At 41.9% G+C, this 26,541-nt stretch overlaps 1 protein-coding gene across 6 annotated transcripts in view; it reads left to right on the top strand.

Annotated features, from left to right (window-relative positions):
- The window catches only part of trappc9 (trafficking protein particle complex subunit 9), a 383,858-nt gene that overhangs the window by 157,305 nt on the left and 200,012 nt on the right, over window positions 1–26,541 (top strand). The gene's annotated exons all lie outside the window — the stretch shown is intronic.

The following is a 26,541-nucleotide window of genomic DNA, read 5'->3' as shown; positions in this document are numbered from 1 at the left end:
TTTAAAAATGTATGAAGCTGGGCATTTCAAATAAAATGCTGTAAATCCATCTGGCACCTTAGCCTTTTGTTAACTAATGGTGTTTTCAGCTGCTGACTAGCAGATGTTTCTGCTTTGACTTCTCGGGACACATTTCCAGTATGAAGCCCTTAAAGGGGTAAGAGCCCATGACACCTGTCACAATGCTGTATTCACTCCCTCTGCAGCACTTATACCTTGTTTATACAGTGCCTATAGAAAGTCTACACCCCCTTGAACTTTTTTCACATTTTGTTGTGTCAGTGCCTCAGAGTTTCATGCATTTAAATGAGGTTTTTTTTCCACTTATCTACACACCATACTCCACACTGTTAAGGGGAAAATTTTTTATTGAGAAAAAAATTATATATTAAAAATACAAAACTGAACGATCATAAATGGATAAGTCTCCACCCCCCTGAGAAAATACTTGGTGGAAATACCTTTGACAGCAATTACAGCTGTGAGTCTGTTGGGATAGGTCTCTACCAACTTTGCACACCTAGATTTGGCAATATTTGACCATTCTTCTTTACAAAACTGTTCCTTGGGGAGCGTTGATGGACAGCAATCTTCAAGTCATCACCTTTTTGTTCCTTAGCCACTCCAGTGTAGCTTTGGCTGTGTGCTTTGGGTTGTTGTCATGCTGAAAGGTGAACTTCCGTCCCAGTTTCAGCTTTCTTGCAGAGGGCAGCAGGTTTTCCTCAAGGACTTCTCTGTACTTTGCTCCATTCATTTTCCCTTCTGTCTTGACAAGTGCCCCAGTCCCTGCCGATGAGAAGCATCCCCATAACATGATGCTGCCACCACCATGCTTCACAGTAGGGATGGTGTTCTTTGGGTGATGCGCTGTTTTGGGTTTGCGCCAAAAATAACGCTTTGCATTTAGGCCAAAAAGTTCCATTTTAGTTTCGTCAGACCACAAAACTATTTGCCACATGGCTACAGAATCTCCTGAGTGTTTTTTTTGCATACTTCAAACAGGATTCAAGGTGGGCTTTCTTGAGTAATGGCTTCCTTCTTACCACCCTACCATACAGGCCAGATTTGTGGAGTGTTTGGGATATTGTTGCCACATGCACACTTTGACCAGTCTTGGCCATAAAAGCCTGTAGCTCTTGCGAAGTTGCCATTGGCCTCTTGGTAGCCTCTCTGATCAGTCTCCTTCTTGCTCGGTCATCCAGTTTAGAGGGACGGCCAGATCTAGGCAGGGTCTTGGTGGTGCCATACACTTTCCACTTCTTAATAATCTTCTTGACCGTGCTCCAAGGGATATTCAAGGCCTTTGATATTTTTTTATAACCATCCCCTGATCTGTGCCTTTCAACAACTTTGTCCTGGAGTTCTTTTGAAAGCGCCTTGGTTCTCATGGTTGAGTCTTTGCTTTGAAATGCACTACCCAGCAGAGGGAACCTACAGGAACTGCTGAATTTATCCTGAAATCATGTGAATCATTACAATTTAACACAGGTGGAGGCCACTTAACTTGGTGTGTGATTTTGAAGGCAATTGGTTACACCTGAGCTAATTAAGGATTGCTATTGCAAGGGGGGTAGACACTTATCCAATTAAGCTATTTCAGTTTTATTTTTAATTAATTTTCTACAAATTTCTAGAATATTTTTTTCACTTGGAAGATGTGAGGTAGGATGTGTAGATACATGAAAAAAATATATATTTTAATGCAATTTAATTCCAGGTTATAAGGCATCAAAGTTCAAGGGGGTCTAAATCTCGTGAAATAAACATGGACTTCATACCTTTTTGCTTTTCCATATCAAGCGTTTCATTTTTCTGGGAAGGCCCACTTTCCCCACAGCGTTAATAAAGCTCTGATTTGCTGATCGGTCGTGCCTGCTTTTTTAATACTTTGTTTTAGTGTTGTCGCCCACGCTGCTTTTCACACATCATCTGTGGTTGTACCTTTATTAATAATAAACTGGGTCAAATCCGAGTGAGCTATTGAAAAGGAGGTGGCGGATACTACTGAAGTGTACTGAAGTGAACCATGAGTTTGTTCCCCAAATTATTACTGCCTGCTGTATCCTGCACAATCTGTGCCAGGACCATAAGGAGGTTTTCAGGCATCAGTGGCTGCTGATGGTGAGCGAAGTGGAGGAACAGCTACCTCAGCCGTCAGCAAGAATTGCACAACAGCAATATGAAGAGGGTCCTGCTATTAGAGATGCACGGCTGCCTTTATTTTTGTAACCCGGCAGGGTACTTTTATTTTGTATCACATTTTTGTTTGATTAGCTTATTTTGAATCTCTGTACACCAAATATAGCATCCTCATTTGCGCTATACATGTATGACTGCTTCTGCTAAATAATAATGGAATATTGAGTAGTATTGTTGATTCCCAATACAGAAGTCACGAAAATTCCACCCCACATTTTATTTTGAGAGTGGGTTAAACAGTGTTTGTGTTGTGCATTGTATCAAGCTGCCTCATCATATCCTCTTCCCTTCTGGATATTAACACCCGAGCCTCTTCATCGCTTCAACGGACGTAAGTGGAGGATGGACACGGGTTTTGCTCAGACATAAGTTACTAGGAGAAATTGCATTGGAGTATAGTTATATACATTTAAACATAGTACTTAGTAGTACTTAACAATAAAATATTTTTGACGGTTGTTTGTAAGGCTATTTGCAAGTGTTTTCTGAAGTACTGTACAGTAGCTGTAACCACCTGAATTTACAAGCCCACGATGCAGTTTATCAAACATTTTTTGTAATAGTTTTAAACAGAAACTTGGTAAATACAATCTGTATGATACTTTACAAACACATTTAGATTCATGCATGATTAGCATTATGCAAAGTTTTAGGGAAGACGGAGAAAAAAGTGGTGTTATCTGCAACATCAATCTGATAAGTGAAATACTGCCAACAAAAAATAAACTTTCCTGCTGCCAGCTTTGGACCATGGTAACTTAGGTATTCCCATGTGGCGTTAGGTAATGCACTTGAGTGAGCTAATTAACATTTTCACGAGACGCTGGTGTTTCCATGTATAAGTGGGCGTTGATTTCACAAGCATTTCCTTGATTCTCACGGGTAAAAGAAATTTCCTGTTAAGATACTGCAGGACGGACACTTTCACACATTTGTCTTCTCAGCACAGGGTTCTCCCCAGGCCTTTTCAGCTGGTCGGGCCGCCCGGCAAAGTGCCTGTCACCGCCCGACTGAAGATGCTACTGTGCCTCTAACAATAAGGATTGTTTGCACTTCTAGCAGACTAGATCACTTGCATGTTGCTGGGTGAAAAAAAAAATCTTGGAACCACATGACAGCTGTGTTACGTCTTGACACAACATTTAACCAATCAGAGAGTTGAAGGGGCGGGTTTTCTGTGTTCAGCAACTGGGTATTCCTTTTGTTGTGATATCGTAACAATATGTGCCCAGGTGCTTGTGAGAGATATTGGGGGTTCATGTATAGAGGCTGTACGCCTTTAAGAAGAAAGGCATGATGGGATATCAGCTGAACGTGTCAGCTGACATACAAATGCTTAAGTGCAGAGGTGCTGGATTTTTACACTCCGGTTTCATGCAACAGTTCTCATGGTGATTAAACGTGTGTGAGTACTGTTGTGTAAAAAAAAATGTAGAATAGCGAAAAACAAAAATTGACACAAAATGCCCTGAAAACTTAACATAAAGAAAACAATTTAAATGAAGCAATAAGGTAAAAAGGAAGTGAAAAGGACTACAATAACCCTACGTTATTTTTTGCCAGTCAAATCGTACCTAAATAAGCACGGTAATTTACCGTAATAAAAAAAAATAATGAAAAAGAAAGTGTAGAATATAAAAAAGAGCAACCAGATATAGTCAATGAAAGACAACAGATTATTTAAATTATTTGTCGTATTATATATTTAAGGCAAGGCAAGTTTATTTTTCTGTTAAAAGTGCTCCCGGCTATATGTTCTGCCGCCCGGCTGTACAGAATTCTTGGGGAGAACCCTGCAACATGCACGCGCATGGCCACTTCACGTAAAAAAAAAAACAACTAAAAAACACACACACATGTAAACTGGACAATTGTTCACATCCTGACAACTTTTTACACTTAACTTTAAAGTCTGTTTAAAAGCTGTTTTCAAAATGTCTGCTCCATTGCGCTGGGGTTTGAGATCTGTCTAAATCACTGCAGGAAGAGCGATTTAGAAAAAGAAAAAAACATGACTACATGTGCTCTGGCTTTTCTTTTCCGTACCACATCATGGATCGTTATTGCTGTGCTACCGGTTTGACAATGTGGTTAGTAATCCTTACAACATAAGTGCACTAGAGTGGCCATTTGGAAAAGAGCTTTGAAACAGACTTTAAAGTTATAAGTGTAAAAAGATGTTAACAATGAAAAGAAAAATTACAGGTGCGTTATTTAAGCAGTTGTAGCAGCACGTGGGGACGTGCAAGGCTAAATTTACACAGTTGTAGCAGCACGTGGGGACGTGCAAGGCTATATTTACACAGTTGTAGCAGCACGTGGGGACGTGTAACCCTATATTTACACAGTTGTAGCAGCACAAAGCGTGCCAGATTTTCATAGCTGGGATGCTTTTGGAATCAGATAAAAAATTGTTTCTTTCTTACATTCTTTAGCATTCAGTCAGGGCTTATCGCAAGTCAGTGGTCACCCTGGCTTCTCCTCTTCATTTTGGTTTGAAGTGAGAAGTGGATACAATGTCACTTACACTTCAGATTTTCTTTTCTCTCTGTTAAGCTTCACACACAGGCCAGCCATTGAAGCGAGTGAGTGGAGCAGCAGTTCATGGGTTTAAGTCAAAATTAAAACATACTTTTATAGTTTTAAAATGGACTTTTAAACTATGTTGCTTAAAAAAAAAAAGTTTTTTTGATCTTATTTCTTTTTACTCAGTTTCTCTATACAAATGTATTTTATTTAGATGTTCTTTTCTTTTGTCTTGTACATTGCTTGAAATGCGCTATATACATACAATATTTGTTTCGTTTTGATTTGATTCAATTTGACTTTAGAAAGCAGTAGTTCAAAGTGATCAGATTGGACTGAAACAGCGGGATTCTCTGTGTTTCTGCAGAACCGCTCTGAGGTCACAGGGACGACATTAATCCAAATACAGCTTGGATTCAGCAGGGCCTTGTACAGTATTTTCAAACGTACTCTCTCAGTTTTCTTAGAATATGGATTGGAATACATCATATGATTAAGTTTATTGTTTAAATAAACCATTGGCCTGTATCTGATGCTGTATGTAACCCATACGACTGCAATAGCTTTGTTCAGTGCTGTGTAAATTAGTAAGCTGCCTTTTTACAGTTACCCCAGGGCTGCATTGGATTTGAGTCCATTCATTGGAGCAATTTCGTGGCCAAGTGCTTTTTATTTTTTTAATTATAGGAAAACTGCCTCAGCAAATACAGTGAACCGCCGTCTCCAGATGGCCCTCTGTGAGACTTGGTTTTGCAGTGCTCTGCGTGGGCTGTGCCCTGCCCTGCCCTGCCCTGCCCTGCCCTGCCCTGCCCTGCCCTGTCAGGCATGCCCCACGCATTCCAGCAGTGCCACCAACTGGCTGGAAGGGCACAGCTTCAGCCCTCCCGTGTATGTAAACTGCTCCCCCTGGGTTCTTTGGAGCCAGCTTGCTGTGCTCTCATTTGGTTTGGTTTTGGAAGATAGGAAGTTTATTTTACAGATACATGGCTGTTGTTTTTACAAATGTTGTAAATGTTTTAACTCAAATCAACACTGTTCCATGGGCATCACTGGATTTTAACCAGGTTGTGAGAAATTGAGTCAGTAACAATTGTAAGGTGCTCAGTAGTACTACAAATACACCTACTGTTGCAAACTTTCCTAAAAGTCTTTAGTCTATTAATTTTCATCACATCGTTTTATAATATTCATACGTACATACAGTGCCTCCAGAAAAGTATTTAGACACCCCTTCTGAATGCTAGTGCATGGGGGATACTGTCTTACCCTACTCAGACTAATTACTTACAACATGTCTTGTAGGTAGGACATCAGTTATAACCACACACATAGAATTCTGCTTGTACTTTTACTGTATAGACAGCCCTGTGACAACAGTCTGAGATGAATAAGCATGAACAGCTATACAGCCGTTAACCAGTTTAAACACAAGCTCTCTCACACACTCCCTACCACTTGCATGAGGAAGCCTTTGGGTCCTCTCCTTTTTATCATCTTTAAAAGGAGCAGCAGTACGAATAGAAACTTCAGATACTGACTACCATCTGCAGTTCATGCAGTTGTTAGATCGCTCACCAGGCGGTAAATTACTGTTCACTCTCCTGTGCTCATGCAAAGGGGGAGAAAGGCGTGTCTTGGGTTGTTAACTTTGTCTATACCATTTATGATTTTATAACATTGCAATATTTATTTTATGTATAGAATATTGTCTTGGTTTCATGTTATTTCCTATTTAAGGTAACCTGTTATTTATTGAATTAGTCCTGCTGAGATTAAAATATCTTTTACCAGGTAGCCCTGACAGATTCGCATCATGTGCTGTGGGTGTGCGTGGACACCTGTGACACAATACGCATGTTGTTTAAGCCCTGAATTCAGATTTAGCTGGAGGGAGGCTGCGGTATTAGTTTGATTAATCAATTGATGTAGTGCTTTCTCAGTATGTTCCAGTACCAGTGAAGATTAACCATTTCACTGCCACATTGTTTTAACCCCTGGCCATATCAATGATGCAGATCCATTTTACTTAATGTTTACAAACCTTTTGATCAGATATGCCATTCCCTAGGATTATGCGCCACGGCCAGCATTTCCCTTTGATACTGTCCTCACATACAAACTTATTTAAAGACTCTGCAGTGCTTAGCAATAACGGTGCTTGGGACAGGCACATAATTACACGTGTTGGAGAGAAGGAGGGAGCCTTGATTTGAACCCTCACTCTTGGCACTGATTGAAGTGTAAGCTCGAATGAATGTCAATTAGCTGTGAATTTATGAGGCAGCTGTGCGAGAAAGGCATTGATAAAGCAATTACCAGACGTCTATAAAAACACATATTCCCCTTCCTATTAGAGGCTCTGATTGTGTGCTGAGAACATGGTTTCCCAATCTGTTTACCTTTATTAAGTGTTTAATTCACTGTTCTCTCATTTTTACCAGCTGCCTATGCTCGTGCTTTCTCAAGCTCATAAAGTAACACAGTGATCTGTGATTGTTTGGATGCTGCACCCAACCTAAAAAAGAATGTAAATCCTTACACATTGATATATATACACTACCGGTCAAAAGTTTTAGAAGACCTCAATTTTTCGAGTTTTTATTGAAATTTACGCAGTCTTAATGTCTCAATGTACTCTGAAATTAAAGCATAAAACAAATAAACAATTGGAGATAAAAAAAAATCATGGAATCGTTTTGTTTAACAAAATTTAATCTAAATTTTTGACTCATCAAAGTAGCCACCTTTTGCAGATATAACAGCCGAACACACTCGTGGCATTCTTTCTACAATGGAAATCAAATATTGTTCGGAAAGTTCTTCCCAACACTGTTGCAGAAGTTCCCACAAATGTGTTGCACTTGTAGGTTGCTTTAGTTTCACCCTTCTGTCCAGTTCATCCCAAACCAGCTCGATGGGGTTTAAGTCTGGAGACTGTGCTGGCCATTCCATGATTTGAAGCCTACCGTCTTGTTCTTTTCTTCTAAGGTAGTTCTGACATAGCCTGGAGGTATGTTTTGGGTCATTATCTTGCTGTAGGATGAACCCCTGACCAACTAGGCGTATACCAGAGGGTATTGCATGGCGCTGCAAAATGCTGTGGTAGCAGTTTTGGTTCAGGGTGCCACTCACTATGTGCAAGTCGCCGACTCTGGATCCAGCAAGAGAGCCCCAGACCATCACGCTTCCTCCTCCATGTTTGACAGTTGGTGTCACACACCGAAGAACCATCCTTTCGCCTACTCGACGGCGTACAAAAACCCTGCGTGATGAACCGAAGATTTCAAATTTTGATTCATCGGTCCATAAGACCTTCTTCCAGTCTTCAGTAGTCCATTGGCGGTGCTTCATGGCCCAGGCAAGCCTCTTTTTCTTATTTTGCCATCTTAGCAATGGCTTTCTTACTGCCACTCGACCTGTCAAACCTGCAGCTCGAAGTCTTCTCTTCACAGTTGAAACTGAGACTTGCTTACTTCGACCAGTGTTAAGCTGTACTTGAAGCTGTTGTCCTGTGAGCCGCCTATCACGCAAGCTGTTGACTCTCAGAAACTTGTCTTCTGATTCTGTTGTGGCTTTGGGTCTGCCAGATCTCTTCCTGTCAGAGTTTCCTCCAGTTTCCAAGTGCCTTTTGATGGTGTAGGAAACTGTACTCACTGACACCTTGGCTTTCTTTGCAATTTCTCTAAAGGAAAGACCTACACTTTTAAGGGTTATAATGGTCTGTCTGTCTTCCTTTGTTAATTGCCTTTTTCTCGCCATTATGAGAGCAATATACTACTTCCTGCAGTACAATACTGTCCAAATAATGCTTAAGAGGGTGTAGTAACACAGTCTGTTCCAACACTGCTTTTATACAGACAGAGTAAGTAATCAACAAAAGTTGGGACACCTGTAGGAATTGTTAGCATCAACTTTCAAGGCTTAATTTACTTCCATTGCTGCAGAACAGCTGTAAGTTGTTAACCCATTACTTGTTCCCTGAAAAAGGCCTATTTGTATAACTCTGAAATGTACATTATTTTTCAGTTTTTGGTAACCTAAACTTTTTTTTTTTAACCTCTGGCAGTTTACCGCTTACCTTTGTACCATTTCAGGTTATTCACTGGACTTGAACTTCTTAAATTTCAATAAAAACTGGAAAAATGGGGGTGTTCTAAAACTTTTGACCGGTAGTGTATGTATATATATATATATATATATATATATATATATATATATATATATATATATATATATATATATCAGTTTTGCCCTATTTCCCTATTAACCGTAGAAGGCAAGGTTTTCTTCAGCATTATTGCTCAGAGATTGTCAACTTACCTATTAAAGAACTGCTACATTGACACTTCAATACAAAAAGCGGGCATTCCATGTTTCCCAGGATGCTTAGAACACATCAATGTGATCTGGCAACAAATTCAATCAGCTAAAAAGGAGAGGAAGGAGCTCCATGTGACATTCCTGGATTTGGCTAATGCATATGGTTCAGTGCCACTTGAACTTCTTTGGGCAGCATTTGATTTTTTCAGTGTACCGATGACAATAACACATTTAGTGAAAGCCTACTTTGGAGATTTGCAATTTAGTTTTTCAAATTCAGAATTCAGCACTACATGGCAATGCCTAGAAGTTGGAATAATGGCAGGATGCACCATTTATCCACTGGCTTTTACCATGGCAATGGAAGTAATCATTAGGGCATCAAAATGGGTAGTGGGAGGAGAGCGCTTGGCTTCTGGAATGCGACTACCACCAATTCGAGCATACATGGATGACATGACAACCATGGCTACAACAGTAGCCTGCACTAATCGGTTATTGGGCAAATTAACCAATAACATTGAATGGGCACGAATGCAATTCAAGCCCACTAAATCAAGGAGCATCTCTATAATTAAAGGCAAAGTAGTAGATAAAACATTCTTCATTAATGGTGAGGCAATACCAACAGTGTCTGAGAAGCCAGTGAAGAGTCTTGGGAGATGGTACGACGGGGATCTAAAGGACACAGTTTGTGTGGGAGAAGTTAGACAACAAGCAGTGGAAGGGTTGAACAGCATAGACAGCAGCGCTTTACCAGGCAAAGTAAAACTCTGGTGCTGTTAGTTTGGTCTACTGCCGAGGCTGCTGTGGCCACTGACTGTGTTCAAGGTTTCTTTGACAACAGTAGAGAAGCTGGAAGCTTTAATCAGTTCATATATCAGGAAATGTTGGGAGTTCCACGCTGCCTCAGCAGAGTGGGACATTATGGTAAAGGAATACTGCAGCTACCAGTCTCTGCTCTAACCGAGGAGTTTAAGTGTGCCAATGTCCAACTGGAAATGACGTTAGTAGAGTCACGCGACAAATGTGTAAGGGAGGCAGCACCTGTGTTGAAAACTGGAAGAAAGTGGGCGGCAAAGAAAGCCGTGGAAGATGCAAAGGCTGCCCTTTAAATTGGTGATATCATGGGGCAAGTTCAGCATGGAAGAGGGGGTCTTGGTCTCAGTTCAGCTCCTCCTACATGGCACAAGGCTGCCCCAGCTCAACAGAGGAAGCTGGTAGTTAACGAGGTGCAAAAGCAGGAGGAGAGAATGAGGTGCGTAAAGGCCGTTTCCCAGGCCAAGCAGGGAGAATTGGTTGAGATGGGAGAGTGTGGAACAACGCAAGATTGGCTGGCAAGACCTATGGTCAGTGGAACAGAGCAGGATCAGTTTCCTCATCAGGTCAACATATGATGTTCTCCCATCACCACAGAGCCTAAACCTCTGTGTAGGAGAGGATCCCTCATGTCCTTTGTGTTCATTACCTGCAACATTAAGGCACATTTTGACAGGATGTAAGGTGGCTCTTAGCCAAGGATGGTTTACTTGGCGCCATGACCAGGTGCTGCGATGTTTGGCAGCATTGGAAAACAAGCTTAACATGACCAATAAGTTGCCACCAGTTCCATCAAAACATTACACACAAAAGACAACATTCCTCCGACCAGGAGAGCAACCACCAAGAAAAGGTGTTAAAACCAATCCTCGCCCAGGACAACGAAGCTGCTAGAGACGAAAATGCTGGCAGATGTTGGTCAGCGGCTTATTTTTCCACCTGAGATTGCCACCACTAACCTTCAACCAGATATTGTCTTGTGGTCTGGATCAGCATGCCTTGTTCACCTGGTAGAGTTAACAGTTCCATGGGAGGATGCTGTAGATGAGCCGTATGAGAGGAAGAAACTGCGTTATGCTCAACTAGCCGCTGAAGCGGAACAGCGAGGATGGCGAGTCCGGGTTTACCCAGTGGAGGTGGGTTGTCGAGGATTTGTGGGACACTCTACAACCCGGTTTCTCAGAGACGTCGGATTCAGTGGCCAAGAGTTGTGTCACGCAGTGAAGAACTTATCTGAAGCAGCAGAGAGGAGCAGCAACTGGCTGTTGGTGAGACGGAAAGATTCTGGTTGGGGATCTCAAGCACAATAGAAAGAAAGAAATGCTGATGTACGGGTAAGTCAGCTGGGCTGAGTTGAGTGGGGGACGGAGGGGGATGATGCTGGGACGCCATAATCACCGTCGAGCCCTCTTGAGGTGTTGTGGGCTAGTCGACGAAACACCAAGGATGGAAGGTGCCCACTTGAAGACCCCAGAGATGTACCCTACTTAGCTCAATCCATATCCATGCTGATACGCTGGGGAGACCGCACTCTGGTTGACCCACGGAGCCAGCATCGCAGCCGTTGTGTGTGCTGATGCACTAGGGAGGCAAAAATAAGCTGATCCCTGGAGCCACATTAAACTTCAGCCATCAACACCAGGCAGAAGGATATCTACATCATCATATGGAAGGAAACACAAATGGATGGAGACACAGATGGAAGTTTTAACATCTACTCTCGTGTAATGAAAATGCATAAACACTACAAGTAAACAGCAGCCATTTATTTCTGCTTGCACTTATTCAATGACAAGGAGCTGCTGTCTCATCCTCACAAGCAGCCATGTCAATTGGACCTGGGTTTCATGCCTTACCCAGAAGACTAAATCTCCCAGGGGGTCAAGATTTGATGCCCAATAAGTCATCCCAGAACACCTTACATTTCTTTGGAATGTCCTTGGCAAATAAGTGCCTATCGTGGGAGTTGTGCTCTTACTGTGTTTGCTGCCATTTAGTCATGTTTAAATGCTTAATGTGACCTTAATGGAAAGAGGACAGAAATCTATATGTTTTGTCATCATTTGTATGTGGCGAGTGTATTTATACTTTTTTTTTTTAGATCACCAGTCTCATGTTGTTCTGACATTTTAAATCAACTCGAGGCACTCTATTCATCAACAAAGAAAACAGACCAACGAAACTTCAGGACATGCACTGTAAACAAAACTACATTGCTCAATAAAACAGACCCTCCTGCTCTGTACACAGCACTGTGCTGTTTGTTGTTGCTCAATAAAACAGACCCTCCTGCTCATTCACAAACAGTACTGTTGAATAACAGTTAACACAGGAAGTATTTATTGGTACACTTTTAAATTTGAAGGAAGTTACAAGCTCACCAGAGCCATCAATTGGTATGGTGCTGCAGGTCACAGAGCTGTAGAGGGTTACATGTAAATACCGTTCCTCTAGCTCAGATTGTATTGTTCCTGTGGAGACTGTGCTCTGCAGTGCTGTCAGTATGGATGCTGCTGGTCACAGAGCTGTAGAGGGTTACATGTAAATACCGTTCCTATAGCTCAGATTGTATTGTTCCTGTGGAGACTGTGCTCTGCAGTGCTGTCGGTACGGATGCTGCTGGTCTCAGAGCTGTAGAGGGTTACATGTAATTTACTGTTCCTCTAGCTCAGATTGTATTGTTCCTGTGGAGACTGTGCTCTGCAGTGCTGTCGGTACGGATGCTGCAGGTCACAGAGCTGTAGAGGGTTACATGTAAATACTGTTCCTAGAGTTCAGATTGTATTGTTCCTGTGGAGACTGTGCTCTGCAGTGCTGTCGGTACGGATGCTGCTGGTCACAGAGCTGTAGAGGGTTACATGTAAATACCGTTCCTCTAGCTCAGATTGTATTGTTCCTGTGGAGACTGTGCTCTGCAGTGCTGTCGGTACGGATGCTGCTGGTCACAGAGCTGTAGAGGGTTACATGTAAATACCGTTCCTCTAGCTCAGATTGTATTGTTCCTGTGGAGACTGTGCTCTGCAGTGCTGTCAGTACGGATGCTGCTGGTCACAGAGCTGTAGAGGGTTACATGTAAATACTGTTCCTCTAGCTCAGATTGTATTGTTCCTGTGGAGACTGTGCTCTGCAGTGCTGTCGGTACGGATGCTGCTGGTCACAGAGCTGTAGAGGGTTACATGTAAATACCGTTCCTAGAGCTCAGATTGTATTGTTCCTGTGGAGACTGTGCTCTGCAGTGCTGTCGGTACGGATGCTGCAGGTCACAGAGCTGTAGAGGGTTACATGTAAATACCGTTCCTCTAGCTCAGATTGTATTGTTCCTGTGGAGACTGTGCTCTGCAGTGCTGTCGGTACGGATGCTGCAGGTCACAGAGCTGTAGAGGGTTACGTGTAAATACCGTTCCTCTAGCTCAGATTGTATTGTTCCTGTGGAGACTGTGCTCTGCAGTGCTGTCGGTACGGATGCTGCTGGTCTCAGAGCTGTAGAGGGTTACATGTAAATACCGTTCCTCTAGCTCAGATTGTATTGTTCCTGTGGAGACTGTGCTCTGCAGTGCTGTCAGTACGGATGCTGCAGGTCACAGAGCTGTAGAGGTTTACATGTAAATACTGTTCCTCTAGCTCAGATTGTATTGTTCCTGTGGAGACTGTGCTCTGCAGTGCTGTCGGTACGGATGCTGCAGGTCACAGAGCTGTAGAGGGTTACATGTAAATACCGTTCCTAGAGCTCAGATTGTATTGTTCCTGTGGAGACTGTGCTCTGCAGTGCTGTCGGTACGGATGCTGCAGGTCACAGAGCTGTAGAGGGTTACATGTAAATACTGTTCCTCTAGCTCAGATTGTATTGTTCCTGTGGAGACTGTGCTCTGCAGTGCTGTCGGTACGGATGCTGCTGGTCACAGAGCTGTAGAGGGTTACATGTAAATACCGTTCCTAGAGCTCAGATTGTATTGTTCCTGTGGAGACTGTGCTCTGCAGTGCTGTCGGTACGGATGCTGCTGGTCACAGAGCTGTAGAGGGTTACATGTAAATACCGTTCCTCTAGCTCAGATTGTATTGTTCCTGTGGAGACTGTGCTCTGCAGTGCTGTCGGTACGGATGCTGCTGGTCACAGAGCTGTAGAGGGTTACATGTAAATACAGTTCCTCTAGCTCAGATTGTATTGTTCCTGTGGAGACTGTGCTCTGCAGTGCTGTCGGTACGGATGCTGCAGGTCACAGAGCTGTAGAGGGTTACATGTAAATACCGTTCCTCTAGCTCAGATTGTATTGTTCCTGTGGACACTGTGCTCTGCAGTGCTGTCGGTACGGATGCTGCTGGTCACAGAGCTGTAGAGGGTTACATGTAAATACCGTTCCTAGAGCTCAGATTGTATTGTTCCTGTGGAGACTGTGCTCTGCAGTGCTGTCGGTACGGATGCTGCTGGTCTCAGAGCTGTAGAGGGTTACATGTAATTTACTGTTCCTCTAGCTCAGATTGTATTGTTCCTGTGGAGACTGTGCTCTGCAGTGCTGTCGGTACGGATGCTGCAGGTCACAGAGCTGTAGAGGGTTACATGTAAATACTGTTCCTAGAGTTCAGATTGTATTGTTCCTGTGGAGACTGTGCTCTGCAGTGCTGTCGGTACGGATGCTGCTGGTCACAGAGCTGTAGAGGGTTACATGTAAATACCGTTCCTAGAGCTCAGATTGTATTGTTCCTGTGGAGACTGTGCTCTGCAGTGCTGTCGGTACGGATGCTGCTGGTCACAGAGCTGTAGAGGGTTACATGTAAATACCGTTCCTCTAGCTCAGATTGTATTGTTCCTGTGGAGACTGTGCTCTGCAGTGCTGTCGGTACGGATGCTGCTGGTCACAGAGCTGTAGAGGGTTACATGTAAATACCGTTCCTCTAGCTCAGATTGTATTGTTCCTGTGGAGACTGTGCTCTGCAGTGCTGTCGGTATGGATGCTGCTGGTCTCAGAGCTGTAGAGGGTTACATGTAAATACAGTTCCTCTAGCTCAGATTGTATTGTTTCTGTGGAGACTGTGCTCTGCAGTGCTGTCGGTACGGATGCTGCAGGTCACAGAGCTGTAGAGGGTTACATGTAAATACCGTTCCTCTAGCTCAGATTGTATTGTTCCTGTGGAGACTGTGCTCTGCAGTGCTGTCAGTACGGATGCTGCTGGTCACAGAGCTGTAGAGGGTTACATGTAAATACTGTTCCTCTAGCTCAGATTGTATTGTTCCTGTGGAGACTGTGCTCTGCAGTGCTGTCGGTACGGATGCTGCTGGTCACAGAGCTGTAGAGGGTTACATGTAAATACCGTTCCTAGAGCTCAGATTGTATTGTTCCTGTGGAGACTGTGCTCTGCAGTGCTGTCGGTACGGATGCTGCAGGTCACAGAGCTGTAGAGGGTTACATGTAAATACCGTTCCTCTAGCTCAGATTGTATTGTTCCTGTGGAGACTGTGCTCTGCAGTGCTGTCGGTACGGATGCTGCAGGTCACAGAGCTGTAGAGGGTTACATGTAAATACCGTTCCTCTAGCTCAGATTGTATTGTTCCTGTGGAGACTGTGCTCTGCAGTGCTGTCGGTACGGATGCTGCAGGTCACAGAGCTGTAGAGGGTTACATGTAAATACCGTTCCTCTAGCTCAGATTGTATTGTTCCTGTGGAGACTGTGCTCTGCAGTGCTGTCGGTACGGATGCTGCTGGTCACAGAGCTGTAGAGGGTTACATGTAAATACCGTTCCTAGAGCTCAGATTGTATTGTTCCTGTGGAGACTGTGCTCTGCAGTGCTGTCGGTACGGATGCTGCTGGTCTCAGAGCTGTAGAGGGTTACATGTAAATACCGTTCCTCTAGCTCAGATTGTATTGTTCCTGTGGAGACTGTGCTCTGCAGTGCTGTCAGTACGGATGCTGCAGGTCACAGAGCTGTAGAGGTTTACATGTAAATACTGTTCCTCTAGCTCAGATTGTATTGTTCCTGTGGAGACTGTGCTCTGCAGTGCTGTCGGTACGGATGCTGCAGGTCACAGAGCTGTAGAGGGTTACATGTAAATACCGTTCCTAGAGCTCAGATTGTATTGTTCCTGTGGAGACTGTGCTCTGCAGTGCTGTCGGTACGGATGCTGCAGGTCACAGAGCTGTAGAGGGTTACATGTAAATACTGTTCCTCTAGCTCAGATTGTATTGTTCCTGTGGAGACTGTGCTCTGCAGTGCTGTCGGTACGGATGCTGCTGGTCACAGAGCTGTAGAGGGTTACATGTAAATACCGTTCCTAGAGCTCAGATTGTATTGTTCCTGTGGAGACTGTGCTCTGCAGTGCTGTCGGTACGGATGCTGCTGGTCACAGAGCTGTAGAGGGTTACATGTAAATACCGTTCCTCTAGCTCAGATTGTATTGTTCCTGTGGAGACTGTGCTCTGCAGTGCTGTCGGTACGGATGCTGCTGGTCACAGAGCTGTAGAGGGTTACATGTAAATACAGTTCCTCTAGCTCAGATTGTATTGTTCCTGTGGAGACTGTGCTCTGCAGTGCTGTCGGTACGGATGCTGCAGGTCACAGAGCTGTAGAGGGTTACATGTAAATACCGTTCCTCTAGCTCAGATTGTATTGTTCCTGTGGAGACTGTGCTCTGCAGTGCTGTCGGTACGGATGCTGCTGGTCACAGAGCTGTAGAGGGTTACATGTAAATACCGTTCCTAGAGCTCAGATTGTATTGTTCCTGTGGAGACTTTGCTCTACAGTGCTATCGGCTTGTTATTTATCAGCAGACAAACGTTACAAAAATCAGGGAGCAGCTGCACGTTTCTAATAATGTTACTGATTCGGCATCGCATTAGTCAAAGTGTTGCAGAAACCCTTCATACTTTATTTGTGTATCTCCAGAGAGTTGTGAATATTTTAGACTTGATTAAAAAGAAAACCTATTAAACCATCGATTTACAGCGGTATGATTTTGATTCTTTCAGCTTGTCCCAGTGGGGCTGAATGAATATTGTACATTTTAACCACACATATTCTAGTCTTGTACTTTTACTGTCCCTTCAAATGCACCTTTTTTGTGCAGCTTTGAAAGAAAGTGATGTTATAGCTAACATTTGAAATGTGATATCTGTTACTACTTTAGGTTGAATACAGTTCTAATTTGCTCTGCGTTTTTCACAAGAAATACGTTATATGCACTAGGCCATTTCCCCACAGCAGTATCTTCTGGGTCAGAGCATGCCACTGGCTAAAAGCATGTCAGTCAATAAGGAAGGCATCTGATTGGTTATTGACAGGCAAGAAGGCATTGAAGTGCAGTATCTGATATCCTGTTTTGAAATACAAAATACATATTTACAATAGCAATCAATACAACTAGATATCTGAGTACCATGTCATGGATGGAAGTGCACAACAGATAACATTCATGGCATTATTTTGTTTGCTACAGTCACTTTATATGAAGATTTGAATAGAATGATGCACAACTGACATATCTACCGATGCACAGCAGGAGAGGCGGTGTTCGTCATAAAGGATTGTACTGCACAGCATTTGCAATTGGCTCTCCCTCCTGCTACATTTTTCATCAAAACTTCTGAAAGCAGCAGGGCTTTGCAGTGTGTCTCTGTATATTTAAAGTTATAATCCAAGTTTCAGATTTCTCATCCCGTGCAAGGGGAGGTTGCCTTTGTACTGAAGAAACCCCTGGCATCAAAAGTGGCAAATGAAAGCCCACAGCTCCCTCAGGGTCCGTGCCTTGTTTCCAGTCTGCTCAGTGCTTGATTGTCCTAACCTTGCTTAAGTTTGCAGCTACAGTACTCTAATCAGAAAATGCATAGCAGCTGCCAAAACAGTAACATTGGAAAGTCTTACTTGTAATTATGATTTGATTTACCATATTAACATCTAGCATTTGGAAGAAGGTCTCCGGAAAGTGAATTTAGCATCTGCCAGGTATGTGGATGGAGTCTCCCAGTGTGTTTAATGGAACCTGCTAATTGGCGCTAATCCTTTCCAGATTGCGTCTTCAGTGTGATCATTCTTGGGAATGTGTTCTCCCCTGTTCCATCGCATCTCACTGAAACCAAGCCTATAGAGAGATGCCAGGATTTACCTGACTCCAGTGCTAGGCAAGACCAGCTCAGTTTTGTACTTCCTTTACACGATATATAATATTGTAATTGAAGTGCAGTACAGTATGTATCGTTTGAAGCCTGATTCAGGACCAAAAAGCACTACACATTGGTTTGTAGTTCTCGGAACAGTTCTGTGATGTCACAGGGAGAGTGCAGGGCAGATATAATGCTGATTAACAAATCCAGTTTGTGCTACGAATCCACAGAAAACTGTTAATTCATCAATGAAACCACAGCCACAGAACAATTCAACAGAAAAAGTAATCCAATTTTATTAAGCAACAGTCATTTCAACAGTTAGGTAATTATAACATTGTCCTCACATACCCGATCCGATCTTCGCCCCATTCTTTCACAGATTAACTGTTCACCAGCTCTGTGATTTATATGAATGCGTAGCAGCTGTAGCTCTCAAACTGTGGTTTGTATCAAACACTTCAAACCCACCCTGATTTGGACAAATGTAACTCTTTACTGAGTTTATTTCAAGACGTTTGACAGAAGCCCTTGTTAAGCTGAAAATACTTTTTAAATCATTTAAGCCATTTGTGTACATTCAATTTTCTTTCTTCTTTTTAATATATATATATATATATATATATATATATATATATATATATATATATATATATATATATATATATATATATAAATGAAAAAGTATCCTGTAACAAGATCTTGTCCATCCTGTTTAATAAGTGTGTTAGCAACTTGGTTAACAAGCTACTTAAACATAGAGAACATTTCTAAAATGATTTAATGAGGTTTGAATTAGGATTGAATTAATGCAGCCCAGAACCTCTTACCATTGACTAAGTCCTCTTGTAATTTCTTAAACTTTAGTACTTGGTTCTTAGCATATAGCATTGCCTGATAGACCCTAGTCCTGATTGCCCATGCACTGAATCTGCTAATTCTACTAGCATAGCACTAAATGTTAATTACCCCAATAAAGCCACAGTACATTGTAATCCCTCTTAATGTGTTCTTCGTTACATCATTGAAAATATCAGCTCTGTGTCGAATCTATCTATCGCTTTTTTAATCTCTAGATTTTAGGTGTTTAGTGTTCAATCTTCTTGCTCTAAGATTATAGAATATGCTAGTCTAACAGAAGTAATACATTTTTAAAAATTCTGCAGTGAAATTTCAGACTGATTTAGGGTCGTGTTAACTTTATGAATGATGTATTCCCTTCATAATGTTCTGTGCTCATACTAACCTCGAGAATCTAAATCATTACAATAGCATTATAATATTTAGTTAGCACTATGGCCCATCTACAAATCTGTTTTTGGATTTACAGAAGATGTTTTTAATGGAGAAAACAGTTGGCTTGTAACAGCAGCAAACCCCACTTTCTGCAAGTGGATGCCTTCATTTTAGTGCTAGTTCTATAGCCTTTTATCAGATCATTATTTACAGGTATTTGCTTCTTTCCTATGCTCTGCACCTGACGCTGGATGATTTCTCTTCCATGTCTTATTAATTTGGTATGCAAATGGATCCTTGAATCACCTTTACTGTAGGTGCTTGTTTGTCAGTTGTTTCCTTATTCACGATTGCCATATTGTTGATGTGTCACAAGAAATAACTTTTTAAGTGATAACTTTGTGAGGCGTTTTGAAAAAACGAACTTTTCCACATCAAAGCGGTGAGGTCATTTTACTGCTCCTGGTAGAAATAATAATAACAGGAATAAAGACACAACAGGAATAGCTTACAGAGCAACGTATTATAAGTGGTTAACATTCTCTGTGTAATGTATGTACTTTTCTTGTTTGTCTTTTCCTACCACTCTGCATACCCAGGGGCATGGTCTATCCAATAGTATTAACAGGGCTGTACTGCTTATAGAAAGCAGTCGGTTCCTTTTCTTTGGATAATTAATAGGAACTGACAGGCTATTGGAGCATCACTACTGCCAGCTGTGTGTTCCTGGCTCAGCTGCCCAGTCACAGGAATGACACGTCTGTTATTTTAAGGAAAATGAGTAATGATTGAATTACTTGCTGGGTCAGTGCACTCATAGAAAAGGACAATAATGCAAGGGCCAAGGTGCTGTTACCGCCCTGGCTGTCTCTGTCTAAAGGGCATCAAGTATTAAACTGTACAGAAGTCCCGGTAACAGCACAGCAAAATGTGGAGCACCTCGAGAGAAATGCTCAAACTGAAGAGATCCTAGAAAAGCTCCTGAGTTTGGTTGAAGGGAAAAGGGATTTTCTGTGTCGCCTTAGTGAAGGTCTCTTGCTTGAATGCTTTGTTGTTTAGTTAACTAGAATCTGAAGCACACTTGCACAGTGTTCAGTATCCAGCACAGAGAGTTTAAATGTTTTCCACTATGGGAGAGAACCAGTGATTAAACTACTTTACCCTTCTTGGTGTGTTACATGTTTTTAAAGGCAGAAAGACACACAAATACAGTCTGATTTCTGACTTTCATAACCTTGTTACACAGAGGACCCTGTATAAATTACCGTATTACTTTGAATTAACACCTCACTCAGATATCAGCTTTTTAATAGACGCCTCCCTTGAGTAAACGCTGCTCTCAATAAAGAAACGGAAAGGTATTCTTTTCTACCCCTGCTCAAAAAATATAGAAACGCGCAACTCTGCCTCTGTACATGACACCCCGAAGAGACTGCAGCCTCAATCCAGCATGTAATACAAACTAACGTACACCTTATTTTATAGTACAGTCCCAACAGACAACCCAAGATGAACTACTTACAGCACAGCAGTCCTTCACGTCCCTTTTTTTCCAGCAGAGTTCAGTGCCAACACAGCAGGGGATAAAACAAGAGCTGTCTGTTTACCTCGTTGTCAGCTTGGATGGTGAAAACCTAAACTCAGAGGAACTTAGAGCTTTGCCAGTCACTCTAAGCGCTATCCGAAAGCTGGCTGAAGATATCTTCTTGTAGGGGGATTAGTTGTTTTGTTTTTTATTCATTTTAAATTTTACTAAGTCCTTGTGAACAGGATGGCTTTGCAGGTGTGACATCAGACCAGAAACACAGATTCAACACAAGGAATGGTGGGGCAAAACTGAAGCGCAACGGCACTCAGCTAATTATTAAATAATAAAACAAACAAAAGATTTAAACAAACACAAAAGGCGCGTTGGCCAAACGAATAAACAATGACCTTATTAAGGCTCCAGCCATATTCCGGGATGGGGATTCAACCCCATCCACACCAGCTACACTTTGAGACCGGCTTTCTCGCCCGTCCGCACAAAACACTATATATATATATATATATATATATATATATATATATATATATATATACAATACAAATAAATCATAAAAATAGCGCACCATGTATACATAGGGGCGGGGCTCCCCGTCACAGTCCTGTACAATTATATTAAAAAAAAAAATAACTTGCTTACTATCTATAAGAAGATTTAGTTTCGGTTTCTCTTGCAGAGAAATTACAAATAAGCAGGTAAATTACAGTGAGAAAAAAAAAAATAACCGAGTAGGATATATTTTTTAGTTTTAACAGAAATCCAACCGATAAACTACTGTTCTCTCTACTCTTCTTGTCCCGCCCCATAGCAACCAATACACACTCCTGATTCGCTGGTACAGTACTCCCCTGACCTCCCAACTCCCACCTAATAGGCTCTCGTTAACTGTCAGTAAATTTACTGTATTCAAGCCCCACAAACACACAAGAATATAGTGCTTCAGATCGGAGCCTCTCATGGCGCTGTTTCTGAAATGCCTTAAATCATTTAATAAAATATTGCAGCGTTTGTAAAGCACAGTATTATTAATAAAGGCCGCCCTTGTATAATCACTGCCCTCGTTTAAGGGCCGCAGTCATTTTTATCAATTTAAAATAAACGCGGTCCCAGCGCCAAATTGAAGTAATACGGTATATAATGTATATACATTTATGTATTTTTGGGGGGGGGGGGGGGGCACATTAGTTAGATCTTTAGTAGGAAAAAGTTTGTTTAACCTTGACATTTTGCCACTGTCCCCTGGTAGTAGAAATGCATGTAATACCAAATTCATTAATCTGGACTGTAATTCAAGTGGGTCAGTTGTAAATTAAAGTCTATTAACAGAGTAATAAATCCTTGTTATTAACAGCAGCCCTAAATAACATTTGACACATTTGTTCTTGCAAAGCCCTGGGACTACATGAGCCCATATGCTACCAGTTCTCAACTAATTAGCCTAGTTTTTATCTGGAGATTGTATAGTTTTCATAATTCAAATATACAGTAGCAGTGCACTTTAGAGGTTAGGGGCTGTTTTGTTTAGTAGACATGACTTTGAACCACATGACGTCTTTCACAGTCAGTTTTATATTGTTGTAATGTTTCAGTTAGAATGTCAAAGCAAGCCTTTTTGTTGTGTAGATGTTTTTTCCATGCATGCTTTACAGGTGGGTGTGTGTATCGGAAGCAGACAATTCCTTCTGCTCTGGACCCCCCACCACGGACTACTTGCCACCCATTTTTTCACAACAGCATTTTGAAACTAATTTGCATGTGCATAGCATAACTAAATGTAGAAAGTAAAGTACTTATGTAACGTACCTAACTTAAGATTCCTGGGCTTGTCCAGGCTCCCGAGTGGCGCATCCAGTAAAGGCGCTCTGCGCGGAGTGCAGGATGTGCCCTATAGCCTGGAGATCGCAGGTTCGAATCCAGGCTATGTCACAGCTGACCGTGACCGGGAGTTCCTAGGGGGCGGCGCACAATTGGCTGAGCGCTGCCCGGGTAGGGAGGGCTTAGGTCGGCAGGGGAATCCACGGCTCACCGCGCATCAGCGACCCCTGTGGCCGATAGGGCGCCTGTGGCTCTGCAGCGGAGCCGCCAGATCTGTGTTGTCCTCCGGCACTATAGGTCTGGTGGCATTGCTGTGGATCTGCAGTGCGAAAAATGACGGCTTGGCAGGAGCACGTTTCGGAGGACGCGTATTCCAGCCTCCGTTTCCCGAGTCGGCGGGGGGGTTGCGATCGATGAGCCGGGGATACAGATAATAATTGGGCATGCTAAATTGGGGTGAAAATCGGGGTAAAATAATTGGCGATGACTAAATTTAAAAAAAAAAAAAAAAAAAGATTCCTGGGCTTGAATCTTCGCTACCAGGTCAACAAGGAATGTTGTCATTTTACGCATTGAAAGGTGCGGGTGGCAAAGTTCCTGTTTCTTTTGTTTTAAAGTATTTTTTTACATTCTGAATTCTTTGTATATAAATGACATCTCAATTGTGCAGGATTAAGAGTTTTGTTTGACAAAACCTTGTGAGAAATAATGCACTGGGGCTTGGGTCATCCTTGGATCCAGTAAATAGAAATGCCAGTGCTGGTGTCTGCAAGCGTTACCTTGTGTAACAAAATAATCTATTAATTTCTAACGCAATTTTTTGCACTCACTGAGTTGCAAACTTTGCTAGATGTACATATAAAAACACACCAAAATACGAAGTCGAGGTGGGTGGGAAGCAATTTTAAAAATTAAAGAATGATTGGAGAGTGTACAGGATGTTACCACCTCTGGTGGGCTGTGATGTGTACATTAAACGGGATTGGTGGCGCACAGTCGATAGGATTTATAGCATTTTGGTTAAATATGACGCTGTCAGAACAGATTGTACACATTATTTCCAGAAGTAGTGTTAATAGAATTTATTTTTGGAATACAGTCTTGTGAGATATTAAAACTGGCTGAATGAACCCATATAATAACATGGAGCTGAAATCGATCATTCACACTACGGAACAGTTCACAAGTCAAGCTACAAATATAGCCTGTTTTGTTTCACATTAATTTCTGTTACTATATGCAGCTAACCTCTCTAAAAATGTATAATATGGAAATAACAGGAATAGTCCTATATCCCTGGCAACACTGTAACACAGTTTATATTGTTGAGAATGAAAATAACTAAAACTGTGTTTTTAATGGTTTGTTTGTTTTAAAATGCTGGGACAGCCAGATTAGGTTATTTTTTTTTTCCCTGAACAATAGAAGCAATAAAATGAGCACAGATTAGAAAGATGTGCATTTAATGAATGCTAGATGTAGATTGTTTGTTTTAAATAACGCTGGATAAAAAAAAAGAAGTCTGTAATTTTAAAGTGCCGAGAATGACACTTCAGTATGATCATGTTTACACCATCATGAGCTGGAATTTTGGGAGCTGTTTGCGGCTCACCTGGAGTTTACTCACGGACCACAGGCTGGGAACCACTGCTCTAGGGCAACGTGATACCAGTCCCCCTGCTGATTTGTGAGGTGTGTTTATTATAAATCAGGCTCATTGCATCGGTACTCCTCCCGCTAGCAGCAGTTAAGAAGAGTGGTTGTCATTATTGATGTCAGAAGAGGCAGCATCCAGTTAAAACAAGAGCTCTGATAGAGAGCCCTTATTGAGAGTGTGGAGTGACAGAGATTAGGATAAAGCTCTTTGGGTTTGATTGATTCAGAATCCATCAGATGGAACTTGTCCACCCCCCTTTACTTGCTGATTTCATTGTGTGTCTAAATTCTCCTTAATTAATTGATAGAAGCTTTGCTAATTGGAAAGGGAATAACTTTGCCTTTGGCATATAGCAGGAACTGCTTAGAACTCCCTACTCGGAAATATACAGACACACACCCATGCTCTCTGACGAGGCCGTCTCTGCTGATTCCAGTACGGAAGTGTGGGCGCATGGAAATCCAATAGTTTCAGTCACACTTTGCTTACCAGAAATAAAACAGCAATTAGGTATTAATATTTTATTACAGACGCACACAGTTTTGTAATTTATCTATGTGGAGAGAATATTTTGTCTTGAAGTTCAAGAAAAGCAATGTGCCTATCAGCCCTTATGTTGTGCAGAAGTATTACAAGTTAAATTGAGCATGAAGGTTTTTCTCTTGTAGTAATGAGTCTATTTGTCTGATGCCTGAAGGCACTTCACTGCAGGTTCATTGTGTGCTGGAGCTTGCTGTCATTTTATGCAGGATTATTTTTATTCTGCCCGTCTCTTAAACGGGGTTGGCATCGCACTCTCCCTCTGGTTGTTGTGAGTATGAGTAAGTAAACTGTGAGAGGTAAAGCCAAACAGAAGTCGAGGCAATGACAATGTGCACTTCTTGGTGGTGTAGTGAAGATTGAATAATTGATCTGCCCTTGCAGATATCTTAGTTTTACACTTTTTCTAGTAGAGTTCACTGCTGTTTAACAGGCCACGCTTTCTTTCAGCATTTCATGCCCCTCGACTGTATGAATAAATATATCCAAAACGCATTTATATTGCTATATCCAGAAGCTACATTTCCAAAGGCTCTTGTATTACTTTGCTGTAATAAGCAGTAATTAGCACTCAAGACTTCAAACCTGGGCTCTCTTTACTCTCCTGATGTATGTGTGTCTCTCCTGAACTATGTATCCTTTCTGTTATCATTGCAAAGGCAATGCAATTCAAGCCCAGGGCCTTTCATCAGCACACTTTGACATGGGTGATTTACTATACCAATGCAAACAGCATTCATTTCACCCATGCTTTGAAAGAAAAGACGCACACTGTCTCCCATCTCAGTGGGAATTAATACTAAAGTAATAAGCTATTGTAAACACCATATTCAAGGCAAATAGCACTGATGTGCATTACAGAGCACATAAATCATGAGCAGGGATGCAAGAACTCAGGCCTGAAGGGTTTTGTTTTACGATCTCTAGTGCAGTGTTAATTGGGAGGCTAATTATTTTATAGCTGCCTCAGCCTCTTCTTCTTCCACACCCAGAAGCGTTTTTAATTCTTAATACAACATTAATTAATTAAGCTTGGAATGAAAGCATATTACAGGCACAAAAAATAAATTGCGTGTTGTGCACAGAAGTTTTGGATCAGCAATAAAAAAACAATTGTATGTAGGCCTGCATTACATTTAAAATGGTGGACCTTGGGGAATTATTATTTCCACAGGGATGCCTAGCTCAGCTACAGTAACAGAGCTGTTCTGGAGGCACTAGAACTTCTGTTTTTCTGATTTTCTTTCACAATTGAGGGCATTAAATCACAGCGACATTGTTCCCTTCAACCAGGACTGATCATATTTAGCTGATCTACCCCTTTTAAAAGAGGTGGACAATCTGCTCAACCTCAGTCATAGACAAGATACTGCAATCCTAGCACTGCAAAGAAAGGATTTGCATGTCTACACATACACAATATAGACAGCTGGCTGGTCAAAGCAGAAGCAAGGAGCCGGACGGCAGAGGTGTTGTGTTGAATGTGTTCCATATTGCACCTAACTCAAGCCCTAACCTTCCTGGGAGCCATTTTTCAACGCAGAAAAACCACTACTTTTGCTCCAATTCAAGAGACTCGTGACTTCATTTGGAATAAAGCTGATCACTCATACTAGCCAGACTAATACTTCATTTGATTTTGTGGAGTTCATCAGAACCATTGAGAATACAAGAATGACCTTTAATTGGATTTCTTGCAGTTTGAGATGAACTCCACACAACTATATTTCTCTCCCTCCTTTCCCGGTATCTTATACAATAAAAAGGGAAAAAATTGGGATACTCCTTTCTC

This window comes from Acipenser ruthenus, chromosome 3 (assembly GCF_902713425.1).
Source record: "Acipenser ruthenus chromosome 3, fAciRut3.2 maternal haplotype, whole genome shotgun sequence".
Classification (NCBI taxonomy): Eukaryota; Metazoa; Chordata; class Actinopteri; order Acipenseriformes; family Acipenseridae; genus Acipenser; species Acipenser ruthenus.
This window is presented reverse-complemented; position numbering and strand designations above follow the sequence as displayed.